General features: G+C 41.0%; 1 protein-coding gene across 2 annotated transcripts in view; it reads right to left on the bottom strand.

The window, feature by feature from the left end:
• ARHGAP29 (Rho GTPase activating protein 29) overlaps nt 1-17,151 on the bottom strand; it is a 77,374-nt gene extending 60,223 nt beyond the window's left edge. The window contains exon 1 of one of the 2 annotated variants that reach the window (XM_022553314.2): nt 17,042-17,151. The gene's annotated coding sequence lies outside the window, so the exon portion shown is untranslated. Of the gene's footprint in view, nt 1-5,099; nt 5,215-17,041 lie in introns of those variants that run through there. The other variant, XM_022553313.2, reaches the window with a different exon arrangement.
• Between the last annotated feature and the right edge of the window lie 238 nt (nt 17,152-17,389).

Raw genomic sequence — 17,389 nt, 5'->3', positions numbered from 1 at the left:
ATAACCTTGACAACTCTATGATATGCAAGCTACTATTCTCTTCATTTCACAAGTTAGGAACCTGAGGTTTGGACGTTAAATAATTTGTTTAAGCTCTCAGCTGATAAATGAACTGGTACTTAAACCCACATCTGCCTTGTCACCAAAACCCATGCTCTTAATAAACTTCCTCTTAACTCCTAAGGTACAGAATTTTTTTAAACTTTAAAAGTTATTCTGAAATGTCAATTAGTGGAAGAAAATATTCTCCCTCCATGACATCACCTTCAAAAATAAAGGTGAAATATGAGCTTTGAAAAAAGAAAGACCTGTTTTCAAAATCCCCTTCCATCACTTACTATGCGTGACCTGACAAGCTGTTAATCTCCTCACTTTGGTAAACTCATTTATAGAATGGAAATAACATCCTGACGATACCTACCTCATGAGATTATTGTAAGCATTAAAAGAGACAATGGTATAGAAGTGTCCAACACATAAAAGAAATTCAAGTACAGTATGTTCTCAATAATAATGCATACTCATACACACACACACACACACACACACACACATTCCGGATTATCACCTTTCATCAAGAACATTTCTCTGCTGAAAACAAGTTCTAAAGATGCCCACTAATCTGACACACCTGGATTGGTTGAACAAATAAATGTATGATTACTAGAGCAATATTTTTGGTAATTTCAGGGTGGTATAATAAAATCACAATCTTTGTTATGAGAAAGATTGAGAATTGAATCGTTACTGAATACTTCCTAAATGTGTGACCTGTACAATTTGCTTACAGGCTGTATGAAGATTAAAAGGGAACCCAAAGTTTAAAGACTTCATATGTTAAAACACCTAAACCTGGCACATAGTTGGAACTCAAGAAAATCTTAGTTTGTTTCTGCTTCATCCTTACCTTTTACCTTTCTGTAATTAAAAGTCCTAATTTTGTTTGAAATCAAAAAGGAAATGACTGGAGGAATTAAATTAGCTCAAGCATTATTAAAACATTTTTCAAATGTTTGAGCTGAGATCAGAATGAGTAAACAAAGAGGAAGGAGTAGTCTAGCTGCTGTTACTAATTTCCTAATGACCTCTCCACATCCATTCTTGTCTCATTCCAAATGTAGTGAGTACATTTTCAAAACATGAATCTCATCATGTCATTTCTCTGCTCAAAACTCTTCCAAAAGACAAGTGAGATGCTATCGTGCACTACAAGGCTCAGCATGAAATCTGGCTCCTACTTACCTCTGCAACGTCCTCTGGAGTCACAATTCCTACTAAACACTTAACACTCCTGCCACACACACCTCTTTCTCATTTTTCCAACAGTATTTGTTTACCGTGACCCACAGTGGAGCCAGTATACACATTAAGTATGTTATGTTTGTGTGTGGTGTGTGTGTAGGAATGCGTAAACATAAAACAGATTCTGGCTAAGGAGCCAGGTGATGTACTCAGATGTTTTCTTTCCTATCCCATTTCATTTTTTAAAAAGCCGATTGCAACCCACCAAATTGGTCTCAGAATTATAATGGGTTCTGTCCCTACAACTTGAGAAACACCAACTGTTGGACTCAGGGTCCTGTCTATATGCAGTTCCATTTGCCTGGACTACTCCTTCCTCTTTGTTTACTCATTCTGATCTCAGCTCAAAGATCACTTCCTCAAAGAAACCTTCCTGGACCTCCCCTGCTCCCATAACCACCACCACCACCACCAAACTAGAACAGAATCTCCTGTTATATGCTTTGTACCATCTTATACTTTTCATCACTGCACTTATCGAAGTTCTCATAGGTGACTCGTGTCTCCTTATCCAGACTATAATCTCAAAATCATGACCAATGTTTGCTAACCAAGCGTTCTCTGCTTAAAGCACAGTGCTTGGCATATGAGGGATAAACAACTCAAAACTCTCTGCAGAATGAGTGATGAATTGGCAGAACTAATAATGAATAATAATAAGTAGTGTATAATGAATTTATAAACTTTAAAAGTTTATAAAGTTTCAATTAATTTTTACAGAAATAAAAATGTTTAACTCTGGATTGTTGCAGTGTTTTGAACGGAAAATAGAATTGGTTTTTAAAAATCTGTCTCTAAAATAGTATCTTACCAAAAAACCAAGCATATGAAGTTGAGTAATGGCAAGAGTACATAAAACTGAAATCAAAGGTTGATTTCTATTATTGTTTCTCTACTTCTGATTATTAAATAAGGTGTCCTGACACTTCTTCAATGGCTTTTAAAATTCCTTTATTCAGTATTCTTATTAATCTCAAATTATTTCTGGAAATGCAATTTCTACATTTAATCTAGTTTCAAACCTATCTAACATTAATCCTTAAATGTGTAAATAACTTCTCAAATGAACTTAGCTATAATAATAGTGCCCCCCAAATTGTCCTAAGTCTCCCCTCCAACAAAAACAAACAAAACACTCAAGTGCCTTGTTTGGGCAGCTCTTTTACAAATCGTCAATTGAGAAGACTATTAGCTTAATTCATCACTTTTGCAGCTTACTTAATAAAGTCACTCTGATTAATTTTGATGGCTTTTAGTTTAGTAAATTAGAAAATTGGTCATTGTCACTGGTAAAAAGATGGTTATAAATTTTAAAGCATATATCACAAGCTTCGAATAAAACAATTCACCTATCTCAGTAAAAACAAATTATTTTAACTGTCAAATTAGTAGCCCAAAGTTGTAAAAAGTGTTTCAGAAATGCTTGAATATATTTAGTCAAGACTAAGAATGTCTGTAAACGAACAAAAACGATGGGGAAGTGAGGAACTAAAAGGGGTTATACTCTACCTCTAGTCGAGATTACGGTGAGCAATGTACTACTTTTATTACATATACTTTACTACTTTTCATATTTCAAACTGAAGGAAACATTACAGTTGAAAAAAATGTTAACATAAAGTTAATCCAAGCTTTCACAAAATTGAACTATGATAATGAGAAAGTTTGGAGGTTATACACTTTCCGAGATCATCCACATTACTTTCTCATGTCCCAAAATGAACATCCTCTAGTTGGTGGTAACATAAAATGTAGTTACTAACAGATTGCAACTGGAAATTTAATTAAATGAGATAATAATATGGAAAGCACTTAGCACAATGCTTGGTTCATCATGAAGACTCAATAACTGTTAGCCATTATCACTAGCGTGCTTTACTGTGGGAGACTGTTAACATACGTAAGTAATGAACAAAATGTGACTTCACTACAGTATGTCTGTTTATTGTGAACAAGAAATATAGGACTGGAAACAATTCCAGAAACTTAACTGACTTCATGGAAACCTACTAAATGGCTTCCAAGTGAAGTCTGAACTGTGCAAACAGACTGTTGAGCAAAATATTTGTGAAACTCTCCTAATTCTCTGCATCTCTTCCAACTCCAAACCATCAACATAAAAAAAGCATTTTATCCACTTCGCAAAGAACTTTGTAGCAAAGAGAAAATCACTGTGCCAAACTACTTTCTCTATATGTTCTAAATTCTAAGTAATATGTGTATTAGAAATGTGAACACTAACTTCTGGTACCCTGGAATGTGGCTTTTCCAAGACTTCAGGAGCCTGTGTTAATCAAATGTTCTTGCCCCATGTTCCTCCTCCCCAAATGTATCCTTACAGAAGCATTTTCATTTTAGGCACATGGCTGCCTAATTGAAGAGTAAAACAAACCCAAATATCTGTACTTAATAGTTCCCTATCTTACTATTTCTACCTCAGGAAAAACCGCCATATATTTCTGAAATCTGCTATTTCAACAAATTTCTGATTGGTAATAATCTATTGCTACTTAGAGATGTTTTTAAAAATCAGAAAAATTCATTCTGGAGGTCTTTCATTATGTTTTTTAAATGCACGTTTCACAAAAACAGAATGGGGCATGTTAAAAAGTTTTATCAATAATATGCAAATAACTAATTTCTAAAGAAAGGCGTGCAACGCACATACACTTCATTCCTGGGCAGTTAGAATTCAGCACGTTTAAAGAAGATGAAGCTGCCCAACCTCCCACGCCTCCAGAATGTCCAGCATTCCTGACAGGCAGGGCTCTCCAAAACTACCCAATGCCAAAGACCACGTTCCCCATCCCAGAATTTAAATACAGAATGGGAACATGGAGCAACCAAAAAGGGCTGCAGGCACTGATAGCGATGGACAAGAGATGCCGTCTCGGAGACACCTGGAGAAAGGGGAAGGGGCGCTCAGCTCCCGCCTTTAGCAAATAACAGTCCTCCTCTCCGAAGAGGTATCAGGCCAATTCTTTATTGAGGAAGAGAGTCAAAAAAGATGAATATGGAGACACAAGTCTCGTGAACCACTAGCGCTCCAGCTTGAAACGTCTCAGGCTTGGGCTCACCCGTCAAAAAAAAAAAAAAAAAAGTCAAGCCCCAAACACGCCCACAACGGAATTGGGGAAAAAACATTGAGGCTCAAGAGGCCTCGGAACGAAACACCCCTCCCTCAGCTCAAAAGACAGGGACGAGAACAATGCACCACGGAAATCCTAAGATATCTCGGGACAGAGACCCAGATGAATTGAGGGCTGCTGTCAGGGCAGGGGGGGTGGGACAGGATCCGATCGGACTCTGTAGCGGTAGGGAGCACAGATTCTGGAGCAAAACTGTCCGACTTTAAATCACACTATGCCAATTACGAGTCTGTGTGTTCCGGCAGGTTTCCCCCGTGTGAAAAATTAAATAATCGTGGAACTCTCGTGAAGTTAAAACGTGTAGCGCTCTTAGAAAACTGTACGCCGAACGTGGGACGTGCTATGTGTTTGCTTTTATTATCTTCATCATCTGCTCAGGGCCACAGCTCGCGCCCTCCCCGCTCCTCCGCTCCTGCCGCGCCCGCCGCGCCCCACGTCCGGTCGGACCCCTCCCGGAGGACCAGGAGTCTCGGGAACACCGGCCCGGCCCGCCGCCGCCGGCCCCCAGCGCAGCCCTCAGTCGCCTCCACTCCGGGCCGCCGCCTGGGCCGCCCGGACCCCGGACGGCAACTCGCGGGTGACCCCAGGCCCCTGCCGCCGCCGCCGCCGCCGCCGCCGCCGCAGCGAGCGCCGCCATCCTCCACTCACCGCGGCGCTCCATCCCGCGTTCCGGACGCGGACGCCCGCCCGACACTCACGGCCGCCGCCGCCGCCTCCGAGGGCTGGAGCTCGCCGCTCCCATCCCCCACGGCCCGCGGACGCCCGGCCGAGCCGCCGCCGCCGCCGCCCCTGCAGCTACAGCCACTACCACGCCAGCCCCGGCCGCCCCGCCCACGGCCTCGCACCTCCCGCCCGGCCGCGGCCCGCCCCCTGGGGCCCAGCCCATTGGCCCGCGCGCCTGGGGGGCGGGGACGGGCGCTGCGGCAGGTGGGGCCGGCCACTGGCTCTCGCGCGCCCAGCGCAGGCTGTCAGCTTCGCCTCGGCCCGCAAACTGTCCCGAGCCTTGCAGGACGTGTCAGACGCCCCGTGCGGCTTGCGGCAGGACAGGCGGAGGAACCTTAGGAACAGGTCACCTGATGACTTCATCTGGCAAATCGGAATTTCTTGGATGAGCAATCTACATTTTTTATGAGGTACTTCTTTTGCCCACCTCGTTCCTCTCTCTCCAAATTAAGAAAACAAAAACCAGACCCCACACAGGTAAAGTGTAACACAGGCCTGGCTCCTTTCCGGAAGAATAAACTTCCTCAAAACCAGCCAACTACTCTGCCCTCTGTACAGGGTCATATTTTCCACTTAGACCTATATTACTTCAACTGCACTCTCAAACTCGCTCAGAATGAGAAAAATGTCTGAGAAAGATGGAATAATTAAAGAAAGCAGCAGGGGCTGAAAGCTTCTACATCATTCTACTCATGAGAACAAGCCTCATCATTAGTTATCTCAGTTCTGGAACATTCAGAAAGAACTGATGGAGAAACAGAGGGCACATGGGCAGGGTGGCTGGCGGTAGTGGTGGAGGCAGTGAAAAATATTATCGCATGTGGGAGAAAGCAGAAAAAGACACGGGAGAGTGTGAGGAGAAGTAGGACGAAAGCGGGGCTGCAGACATAGGGAGAGAGAGGGGCAAAACCAAGGAAGGCAGAGACAGGTGGAGGCAGAAAGAGAAAATATTGAGAAATAAAAGAGAAAGGAGAGACTGCCTACTTACAGGGACAAAATGGAAGTGAGCATGAGACAGCCAACAAGTGAAGTAGTGAGACAGGGAGAAAACACTCATTGGCAAAGAGAAGAGGAACATCTCTCATATCTTTGAACACTTATACTAAAATCAACGCTGGGGAAACAGAGCAAATTTGGCCCTTCAGGTGCTACTTGGAAAAGATAAATATGAAAATGCTCAGCGTCTTGGATATTTTAGCTCCACACTGGAACTGTCCGACTCAACTTACACAAATTTACCCCTTGAAACCCCAAACACAACAGTACCAAGGACATGCCACAGGCACTAAGGAAACCTCAAAACCAAACTCTCCTTCTAACCACACATAAAAAGAACAATGCACCATGGACTCTCACCATGGAAAATGATGATGCCCTGAACTGAAACAAACTGAGGGGTCAGGGGTCCCAGGGCAAAAGGGGGCTGGAGCATCCCAACCCTTATTAAATCATAAGGAAGATTTGGGGAAGAAATATAAGGCAGTCAATCGCAAACACCCCTTTATATCTATTTTTAAATACCTGTATATTAATTATTTTTTACTTTCTTATTCCATTATCACCATTTCCTTAATAAAGAGGATTGTTTTCCTTATTAAAGTTGAACAATGTCTCGCACAAGATCCTCATGGGGAGAAAGGGTATGTGAGGTAGAAGTGGTGGTGTGACAGAGACATAAAGGAGCACATGGGAGGGAAGGAGAGGAAAAAGCCGTGAAAGAGAGATGTGAGAAGGTGAGAAACAATTGTGGAGAAGAGAGAAAGAAGACCAAGAAAGATGCAGAGACAAATGGAGGCAGAGAAAGAGAAAATAAGATGCAGACAGAATAAGGAAAAGAGACAGAAATGATAGAGAGAGAAATAGGGAGACTACCCATGGACAGAAAAAGGGGAGATGGACACCTTTCACACCCAAACAATTCTGGACAAATAAACCCAATTAGGGCCCTAGGTTGTTACTTGGAAAGGATAAATATGAGAACCTCAGGCTCCTTGATTACCTGGGCTCTACTCTCATTTTGCAGATAGTAGAGCTATCTTAATTTCCATTTATTGTAATTTCTTTTATCTTTGCTTAATTTTTAAAAACTTTAAACATAACTGTGCCAGGTCAAAAGCACTAAAAATGCTGGGGACACCTAACAACCAAATGTTCCTTCAAACCCTAATGGAGGAGAATGATGCACCATGGACACTCACCATGGAAACCACTGATGACTAAACTGAAGGACACCAACGGGGGAGAGAGGAAAGGATTCTGAAGGCCATGGAAGGTAGAGGCAGGGTAACCCTCAGGGAACTCAAGGGAGGAAAGTCTGCCCCTTGGATCTGCTCTGGGTTAATCTCAAGACCCTTCCCACCAGATCTACCTCTAAACCATCTCAAAACAACCAATTATTCTGCATAGAACCAACACAGAGTGAATCGTCAATGAATATTAGACCATTAAATTATAAGTACGGTTATCTGAGGAAAATTTTGAGAAGTCTCTCAATCCCAGTCCTCCTCTTATAGCTTTTAAAAAAACAGATTAATTATCTGTCATCTTTTCTACCCTTTTTCCTTAGTAAGGAGGAATACAATATTTGGAAACATTAGCAAAAATGGTAGTTCACTTTTAAATTAAAAGGGTTGTTTTATTAATTCCCCCTAACTTGCATTTTGTTTAAAGAAATTTTATGTCACACAAGTAAGTTTCAAGTATGAAAAGTACACTATTGAAACAATACCTTTTTGCAACTCCAAAATTCTTGGTTGATAATTAAATTATAAAGGGTTAAAAAAAATTAAAACCATCTGTATATCTATTGTAGAAGTCCAACATCTTAAAATTGTGTTTTTACCATTTTACGTTATTATTGTCTCTAGTATTTTTCCCTTCTAAAACAGAAATCACATCCTCTGTGATATTGCTCTTCTGTCATTCTATGAAGCCTCAACTTGCATACTGTTAAAATCTTTTTCATGTGTTCTATTCAGTGTTAACATAGGTAGTATTGCTATTTTTGCTGGGTAAGGATCTTCATATTCCTGAAGTTGATTCTGTAGTTCAGGTAGCCTACTTTTCATAACAGAATATGGTTCTAAAAACATTTTACAATGTCTGGAGACATCTTTGATTGTCACAACTGGAAAGGAGTTGTACTGACATCTAGTGAATAGAGCCAGGGATGCTGCCAAACATCCTAGCTGCACAAGAGAGCACGCCTGAGCCCTCCTACCTCTACCCCTAAGAAAGAATTACCCATCCCCAAATGGCCAATAGTGTCAAGGTCGAGAAACTTTGCTCTAGACCCAATTACCACTTTATAAGCAATATAGAAGACAAGGGAATATATTAAATTACATCACAGGATGCACTCAGTAAAATCTAGACTGTGGGTCATTTTATAGGGCAAACAACAGTTTCTTAAACAAATAAATTGCAAGGAAAACGATGAAAAGAAAATCTCCAGATTTAAAAAAAAAAAGTCTTAAAATTTCAAATACATCAAGTGCAGGAATAAATGAGATCAGACTTGCCCTTCCACTATACTGTTTTCAGGCATTAGACTACAAACAGCACAGGACTGTGATCCTGGAGAGATGGGATCACAAACAAATGAGGTGATCCCTACAGTCACCCCAACTTTCTGCCTGGAGACACACTCTAGACCATGGCATGCAAGGAGGAAGCCAAACAGAGTGTGGTACTCTTGCTAGGTTGAGGAGAAAGGGATCATAATTCAGGGAGACTGGGACAGTTGGAATCTGTAGGACAGAGTACCGGATAGGAAGAAGGTAGGCAGAAGAAGAGCTCCAGAAATTTGCATAGGCAACTCTTTAATTTTCTTGCTGAATACAAAGCTATATATGTATAGGGTGAATCCCCACAAGGATAGACAAAGAATTTCCAGGGACCTGTAGCTGAACAATTCCCAGGGCTCTCGCAGGTCTGGGAGACCTCTGAGTGTTCATCAGCCAGAGTAGAGAGACCTGTTGAATACTCAAAGGGAGATCCAAGAAGGACATGTGTTAGTAGTACATCTAACCCAGCCCTACTAAAATAGTATTCTAGACTCACCCCAACAAATCTTCAAAACAAGCGTCATTTTGTAAATTTCTTTAAAAAAAAAACCCTGATATTTAAAACAAAAGTAATAACCATGTGTGTGGCATTTACAACATATGCTGGATAGCAAAAAGTATCACAATAGCAAAAATTAAGGGAGGAGGGAAATCAAAGTAAGGTTCTTACATTATATGTGAAATAGCATAATATTATTTGAAGGTATATTATAATAAGTTAAAAATGTATATTAAAATCTTCAGAGGTACAGTTAATAAGCCAACAGTGGACATAAATGGAATTTTAAAAAATTAATCCAAAAAAAAGGCAGGACAAGAAAAAAAAGAAACAAAGAACAGATAAGAAAAATTAAAGACAAACAACAAGATTATAGGCTTAAACCCAATCATATCAATAATTACATTAGATATAAATACTCTAAACACCCCTATAAAAAGGCAGAGATTGTCAAATTGTATAAAAACTTAAGACTCAACTACATAACTGCCTGTAAGAAACAGACTTGAAATATAAAGACACAGATAGGTTGAAAGTAAAACCACAGAAAAAGATATGCCATGCAAATACTAATCATAAGAAAGCAGAAGTAGCTCTATTATATGAGACAACCCGTTTTACTAAGGATAAAGAGTAACATTTCATAATGATAAAAGAGTCAATTCATCATAAAGGCATTATCTTAAAAGTGCATGCACCTGGGCTTCCCTGGTGGTGCAGTGGTTGAGAGTCCGCCTGCCAATGCAGGGGACACGGGTTCGTGCCCCGGTCCGGGAGGATCCCACATGCCGCGGAGTGGCTGGGCCCGTGAGCCATGGCCGCTGAGCGTGCGCGTCCGGAGCCTGTGCTCCGCAACGGGAGAGGCCGGAACAGTGGGAGGCCCGCGTACCACAAAAAAAAAAAAAAAAAAAAGTGTATGCACCTAAAAATAGAGCTTCAGAATATACAAGGAAAAACCTGACAGAAATGTGAGGAAAGACAAATCTCAATGATAGTTAAGATTTCAACAATCCTCTTTCATTAACTGATAGAACAAATAAGAGAACAAACGTATGGACACCAAGGGGGAAGCGGGAGTGGGGGAGCTGGCGAGGGATGAATTGGGAGATTGGGATTGACATATATAACTAATATGTATAAAATAGATAACTAGTAAGAACCTGCTGTTTTAAAAATGAAATTAAATTTTTTAAAAAGTGGATCAAAGAAAAATGTGTAACAAGAAAAAAAAAGAATAAGAGAAAATCTGTAAGGATATAGAAATTTTAAATAATACTATCAACCAATTTGACCTGATATACATTTATAGAAAATTCTACCCAACAACAGAATACACAGTCTTTTCAAATACACATAAAATATTCACTAAGATAGACCATATGTAGGACCATACAATAAGTCCCAATAAGTTTAAGAGAACTGAAATCATACAGTGTATGTTCTCTGACCCAAACAAAGTTAAATTTGGAATAAATAACAGTAGGATAATTGGGAAATCCCCAAATATTTGGAAATTATAAAATATATTTTTAACTAATCCATGGGTTAAATTTTCACAAGGCAAATTTGAAAATATTTTAAACTGAATAAAAAAGAAAACACGATATTTCAAAATGGGTAAGTTACACAGTAAAAGCAGTGGTTAGAGAAATATTCAGCTTTAGATGCTTTATTAAAAAGAAAGGAGGGAGACTTCCCTGGTGGCGCAGTGGTTAAGACTCCACCTGCCAATGCAGGGGTCACGGGTTCGAGCCCTGATCCAGGAAGATCCCACATGCCGTGGAGCAACTAAGCCCCTGATCCACGACTGCTGAGCCTGCATGCCTAGAGCCTGTGCTCTGCAACAAGAGGAGCTACCGCAATGACAAGTCCTCACACTGCAACAAAGAGTAGCCCCCGCTCTCTGCAACTAGAGAAAGCCCACGTGCAGCAACAAAGACCCAATGCAGCCAAAAAAAAAAGAAACAAAGGAGGGCCTAAAATCAATGATTTAAGCTTCCACTTTAAGAAGCTAGAAAGCAAAGAGCAAATTGAACAGGAAGTAAGTAAAAGGAAGGAAATAATGGTAAGAGTAGAAATCAATGATACAGAAGACAGATAACAGAAAAAGATCAACTAAAAGTTGGGTTTTTTTAAATATCAATTAAATAGATAAATAGCTTGCTGAACTGATCAAAAAGTAAAGAGAGAAAACACAAATTACTAATATCATGAATGAAATAAGGAACATCAGTACAGACCCTACAGATATTAAAAGGGAAACAAAAGAATGTTATAAACAACTTTGCCAAAAAATTCAACAACACAGATAAAATGTAAAAATGTCTTAAAAGACACAAATAACCAAATCTAACACAAGAAATAGAAAATCTGGATACCCTTATATGTATTAAAGAAATTGGATTCATAATTTAAAATATCTCACAAAGAAAACTGCAGACCCAGATGGCCTCGCTAATGAAATCTATTGAACCACATAAAATAGTCCTACAAAAACTCTCAGAAAATAGAGGAGGCAGGAAAACTTCCCAACTCATTTTTTGAGGTCAACATTACTCTGATACCAAAAGCTGACAAAGATATTATAAGAAAGCTACAGATCAAATTTCCTAACACAGTATTAGCAAGTCAAACCCAACAATATATAAAAAAGAATAATACATTAGAACCAAGAAAGTCTGTCCCAAGAATCAAGCTTAGTTTAATATTCAATAGAGAAAAACCATGTGATCATCTTAACAGATGCAGAAAAAGCATCTGACAAAATTCTTCAACCTTTCATGATTAAAGCAGTCACCAAAGTAGGAAGAGAAAAGAATTTCTTCAACCTGATAAGAGACAGCTACAAAAATCTACAGCTAATATCATAGTCAATAATGAAATACTATGTTTTCCCCTTAAGATCAGGATCAATATTGTTACTGAAGGTCTTAGCCAGTACAATAGAACAAGAAATAAAATACACTCAGATTGAAAAGGAGGAAGTGAAACACTTTATTACAAGTTGACACGTTTGTGCACCTCAAAAATCCTAAGGAACCTATAAATAAGGTACTACAACTAATAAATGAATATAGCAAGGCCACAGATTACAAGGTCAATATACCATAATCAATTTTACTTCTACATACTAGCAACAAACAATTGGACAGTGACATTTTAGAAACTAATACCATTTATAATAACATCAAAAAACGAGATATTTTTAGGAATAAATTAGACAAAACGTGTGCAAGATCCTAAATTTAAAACTACAAAACACTAATGGCAAGAAATTAAAGAACTGGATAAATCAATAAGTATGCCATGTTCATGGATTGGAAGACTCAATACTGTTAAGACTTTAATTTCTCTTAAATTGACCTATAGGTTCGAGCAATCCCAAACAAAATCCCTCCTGGCTTTTTTATGGAAATTGATAGGCTGAGTCTAAAATGTATATAAATATGTAAAAAATCTGAACAGCCAAAAAATTTTTGAAAAAAGAACAAACTTGGAAGATTCACAATGCCTGATTTTAAGATTTACTATAGAGCTACAGTTGTCAAGACAGTGTGATATTGGTATAGAGATAGACATAGATCAACAGAATAGAATAGAGTCTAGGAACAGACCCACAAATATAATCAGTTGATTTTCAAAAGCTGCTAAAGTAATTCAATAGGAGGAAAGATGGTCTTTTCAATAAATGGTGCTGAAATAACTTGATAACCATATGAGAAAAAAAATGATCCTTGATCCTTACTTCAGAGCATACCCTAAAATTAATTCAACATGTGTCATAGACCTAAACATATAACCTAAAACTATCAGTCTTTTAAATACTGGAGTTGGAGGAGGCAGCTGCTTGTTTTTATAAATAAAAGTTATGGGGGGACACAGCCACGCCCAACTGTTTATGTACTGTCAATAACCGTTTTTGCCCTACAACAGCAGAGTTGAGTGGTTGAGGTGCTGTAGCCTGTAAGCCTAAAATATTTATGATCTGGTCCTTTAAGAATATGTTTGAAGATCCCCATTCTAAAAGAAAACTTGGGAGAAAATCCAGGGAATTTCTCACACACAAAAATCAAGAACCATAAAAAAAAAACAAAAACTGGTAAACTGGACTTCATCAAAATTTAAAGCTTCTGCTTTTTGAAAGACAACTGTTAAGCCCACAAACTGGGATAAAATATCTGACAAAGGACTTGTATTCAAATTACATCAAGAACTCCTACAACGCAATAATAGAGTGAATAACACGATAAATTAATAAGTGAAAGATCTGAAGAGACACTTCAAAAAAGAAGATACACAACTGGGCAATAAGCACATGAAATAGTGCTCAACATCATTAGTATCAGGGAAACACAAATTTAAGCCACAATGAGATATCACTAAATATCTACTGGAATTCTCAATTTTAGCTAGACTGAAATACCAACTTTGGTGTAGGAAGGATTTAGAGCAACTAAAACTCCCACACACTGCTGCTATACACAGTAAACACCACTTTGGAAAATAGCCTGGCAGTTCCTTATACAGTTGAACATACATTTACCATACAACCCAGGAGTTCTACTCTTTTATATACCCTCCCCAAATGAAAAATACAGTCATCCAAAAACTTGTACACAAATGTACGTAGCATTATAGTCAAAAACTGGAAAAAACCCAAATGTCCATCAACAGATAAATGGTTAAACAAATTGTGATACAGCCTTACAATGAAATGCTACTTAACAATAAATATCTACGACGTAGCAAAAACCCATGGGTGAATCTCAAAAACATTATGCCAAATGAAAGTCAGGCACAAAAGAATATATGCTGTATGATTCCTTTTACATGAAATTCTAGAAAAGATGAACCTAATCTTTAGTAACAAAAAGCACGAATGGTTGCCTGATGATGGGGTTGTAGTATGGGAGGTGGGGGGAGTTCCAAATGAGCATTACTTTTTGGAGTAATGGAAATGTTCTGTATCTTGATTACGGGCATTACATGAGTGTATACAATTGTCAAAACTCACTCATAGTGTATAAAAAGCTGTTATCATTTTTTAGTGCTCAATGAATATCAGATAAGTAAATTAAAAGTAAAATTGTAGAAGGTTCTGTTTGAATAATCCCTGGAATTCAACTTCCTCTCTCCCTTAATATTTTTCAAAATATTTTCCATTTTCTTCCTTAGAAAGGAAGACTACGGTATTTGAAAACTTTCTCAGTGACAAATACTGGAACATTTTTTAAGAAAAAGAAAAAAACTTTATCCTAGGGAGGCAATATCATCAAATGGCTCTTCTGCTTATCAGAGTAATGATAAAGGCAAGGAAGAAACTGCAAACCCTCCACAAAAATCCTCACCATATTGAAACGTGTTCCTAACCTTCCTTTTAAACCTCCTTGTTTCTTTACACATGAATGTGTCTTTCTGTGTTGTGGCTCATCATCATACTGGAGATGAGGTGGGAAGTTAAAAACAAACAAAATAGCCTTCAAAGCAGAATCATGGAAGCTGATCAGTGATATCCTTGTATGTATTAGAGATAACCAGCAATTCTGCCCCGAAGGATCCTTCTGCCTTCTGTGCTTATTAAAATCATTCTCTTAATTAACTTCAATATCACACAAAACATCACTTCTTCCAAGAAGCCTTTTCATTCCCTCCAGTGAAAATAAATCATCCCTTTAACTTTCCCATAGGACATTCAACATACTTTTCTCAGGTAACCCAAGATACTATGCCTTGGGCCCTATTTATTTGGAATTGTCTACTTCTACCCAATAGACTGAAAGGTTCCACAGGACCTTGTCTAACACAGAGTGGGATCACACTAAATTTTCTGAGCGAATGCTTAATGCATCACCAATGGTACAGGAATGAAAATCTTTCCAGGGTACCTTCTGGGCATGAGCTTTGTTCAATGCAGTACTAACCACTGGGACCAACAGCAGTGGTTGTAGAAGCACACATTCCTAGGTCAAGGGCTTTTACAGCTGGGAAGTGAAGGTGCTGATAATTTAGGTGGATGTTCTATTTTAGGGAGGTGGGCAGAGCAGGAATGACCAGCCACCATAGATTTGCAGAACCGTGCTTTCTTCATCTCAGCCAAAGTTTTATCTCCTGCCAATCTGGGGACTGAAACATTTTCAACCCAGGTCTATCTTACTTCCCTTCAAATCACTCTAAAACTTTTCTCAGAATCAGGAGACTAAAGCTATTTGTACCATAAAACTAATGAAGCTTTAGTGTCCAGGTTCCTCACTTGCACAGTTCCTACAATCAGGAAGCATTTCTAACTATGCATTCTTGGCAACTGCCTATAGAAATCTCTGAAGAAAGGGATTTAAATCTCCAAGACTCATAATTTGATTTGTAATTTCTTGACTCATTCTAAATATTCACTTTCATATTTAATTATGAATTCTTTTTCTTGAACAGGAAACTCCCCTCCCTCAAACCAAACAAAAGGTCAAAACTAATTGTCAAAAAAGAAGAGAAAAGGAAAAGGTAAATGTGCAACAAAAAGTTCTTTGGTTATTTTGGCTCCACCGTCATCTTGGAACTTTCCCCTCCTAACAGCTCCTAAAAGATCCACCGTTAGCGATAGATAGAGGATGTTGAAGATCAAACAAAACAAAAAACCAAAATACCACCAGTGGGGGTAGTTGGTAAACAAACCTCCCCCTCGTTTCTAAAGAGGAGTGGTGATGAAAAAGCGAGATAGACCCTGGAAATGTCAGAGGGGCTCAAAGACAAGGAGAGTCCCTGGCTACGTTGTTCTGGCCAAAGGAAGTCCGTCCCTCGAGCTGAGGTTTGGAACAGGAGTCCTAGGACAGCCTGGGAAACAAACTCACAGGGATACGCTCTCCTCTCCTCTTAGTAGCTGCAATCCCCCGCCTGTCAACTTCTATTTCGCAAAGCACAGGGCTTGCCCTAGGACCAGGCTGGGTTAGCGCGCGCGTGCGTGCGTGCGTACGTGTGTGTTTCTGTGTATGTGTGTGTGTGTCTGTGTGTGTGTAGGACGGCTACAGGGGTGTGAGAGAGAGGGTCGCGGTGGTGGGAGAGGGAGGGAGGAGTGTGAAGACAGACCGAGATGCACCAGAGTAGGGCACTTGGGTAGAAAGGGGAGTGTGTTTCTACTTTTCATTCCCGACCCCCCAACAAAAATAAATAAACAGCCGGGCCTAGGTGAGACGAAGTATGATAAAAGGTAGACAGGGAACACGAGGTGTTTGTTATTTTATCTCAGCCTTTGTATTTGTCAGACTAAAATTTCAGAAAGGGCACCAAACTTCCGAAAAGATCCCAAGTAAAGAAGACAAATGTGAAGACCCGGTTAAGGAAATCAAAAGCGGGGCGGGGAGGAGTAAAGGAGCCCCCGCCCGAACTCCGCTTAAAGGCAGATGAGGGCATGTGGTTAGAAAAGGGAGAAGGGCTACAGACGCTCAGGGGGGACTTGGAAAGGGAGTGAAGTCCGCCTCGAGAGCCTCTCCCCATTGGCCGGGCGGCGTCGCCTAACTGGGGACAGCGGGGTCCGACGGTCCTTGCAACGCCCGCTCTTGCCCTCCCCGCTCCTCCGCTCCTGCCGCGCCCTCCGCGCCCCTCGTCCAGTCGGACCCCTCCCGGAGGACCAGGAGTCCCGGGGACACCGGCCCGACCCGCCGCCGCCAGCCACCAGCGCAGCTCTAAGTTGCCTCCACTCCCTTGCCGCCGCCTGGGCCGCCCGGACCTTGGACGGCGACTCGTGGGTGGCCGCCGCGTGTGACCCCAGCCCCCAGCCGCGGCCGCAGCGAGCGCCGCCACCCTCCACTCACCGCGGCGCTCCATCCCGCGTCCCGGACGCGGACGCCCGCCCGACATTCACGGCCGCCGCCGCCGCCGCCTCCGCCGCCGCCGAGGGCTGGAGCTCGCCGCTCCCATCCCCCACGGCCCGCGGACGCCCGGCCAAACCGCCGCCGCCTCCCCTGCAGCTACAGCCAAGACCACTGCAGCCCCGGCCGCCCCGCCCACGGCCTCGCACCTCCCGCCCGGCCGCGACCCGCCCCCTGGGGCCCAGCCCATTGGCCCGCGCGCCCGGGGGGCGGGGACGGGCTCCTGCGGCAGGTGGGGCCGGCCACTGGCTCTCGAGCGCCCGGCGCAGGCTGTCAGCTTCGCTTCGGCCG

Source organism: Delphinapterus leucas, chromosome 1 (assembly GCF_059928025.1).
Source record: "Delphinapterus leucas isolate spDelLeu-1000000601 "Yukka" chromosome 1, BTC_Dleu_Yukka2, whole genome shotgun sequence".
Taxonomy (NCBI): Eukaryota; Metazoa; Chordata; class Mammalia; order Artiodactyla; family Monodontidae; genus Delphinapterus; species Delphinapterus leucas.
This window is presented reverse-complemented; position numbering and strand designations above follow the sequence as displayed.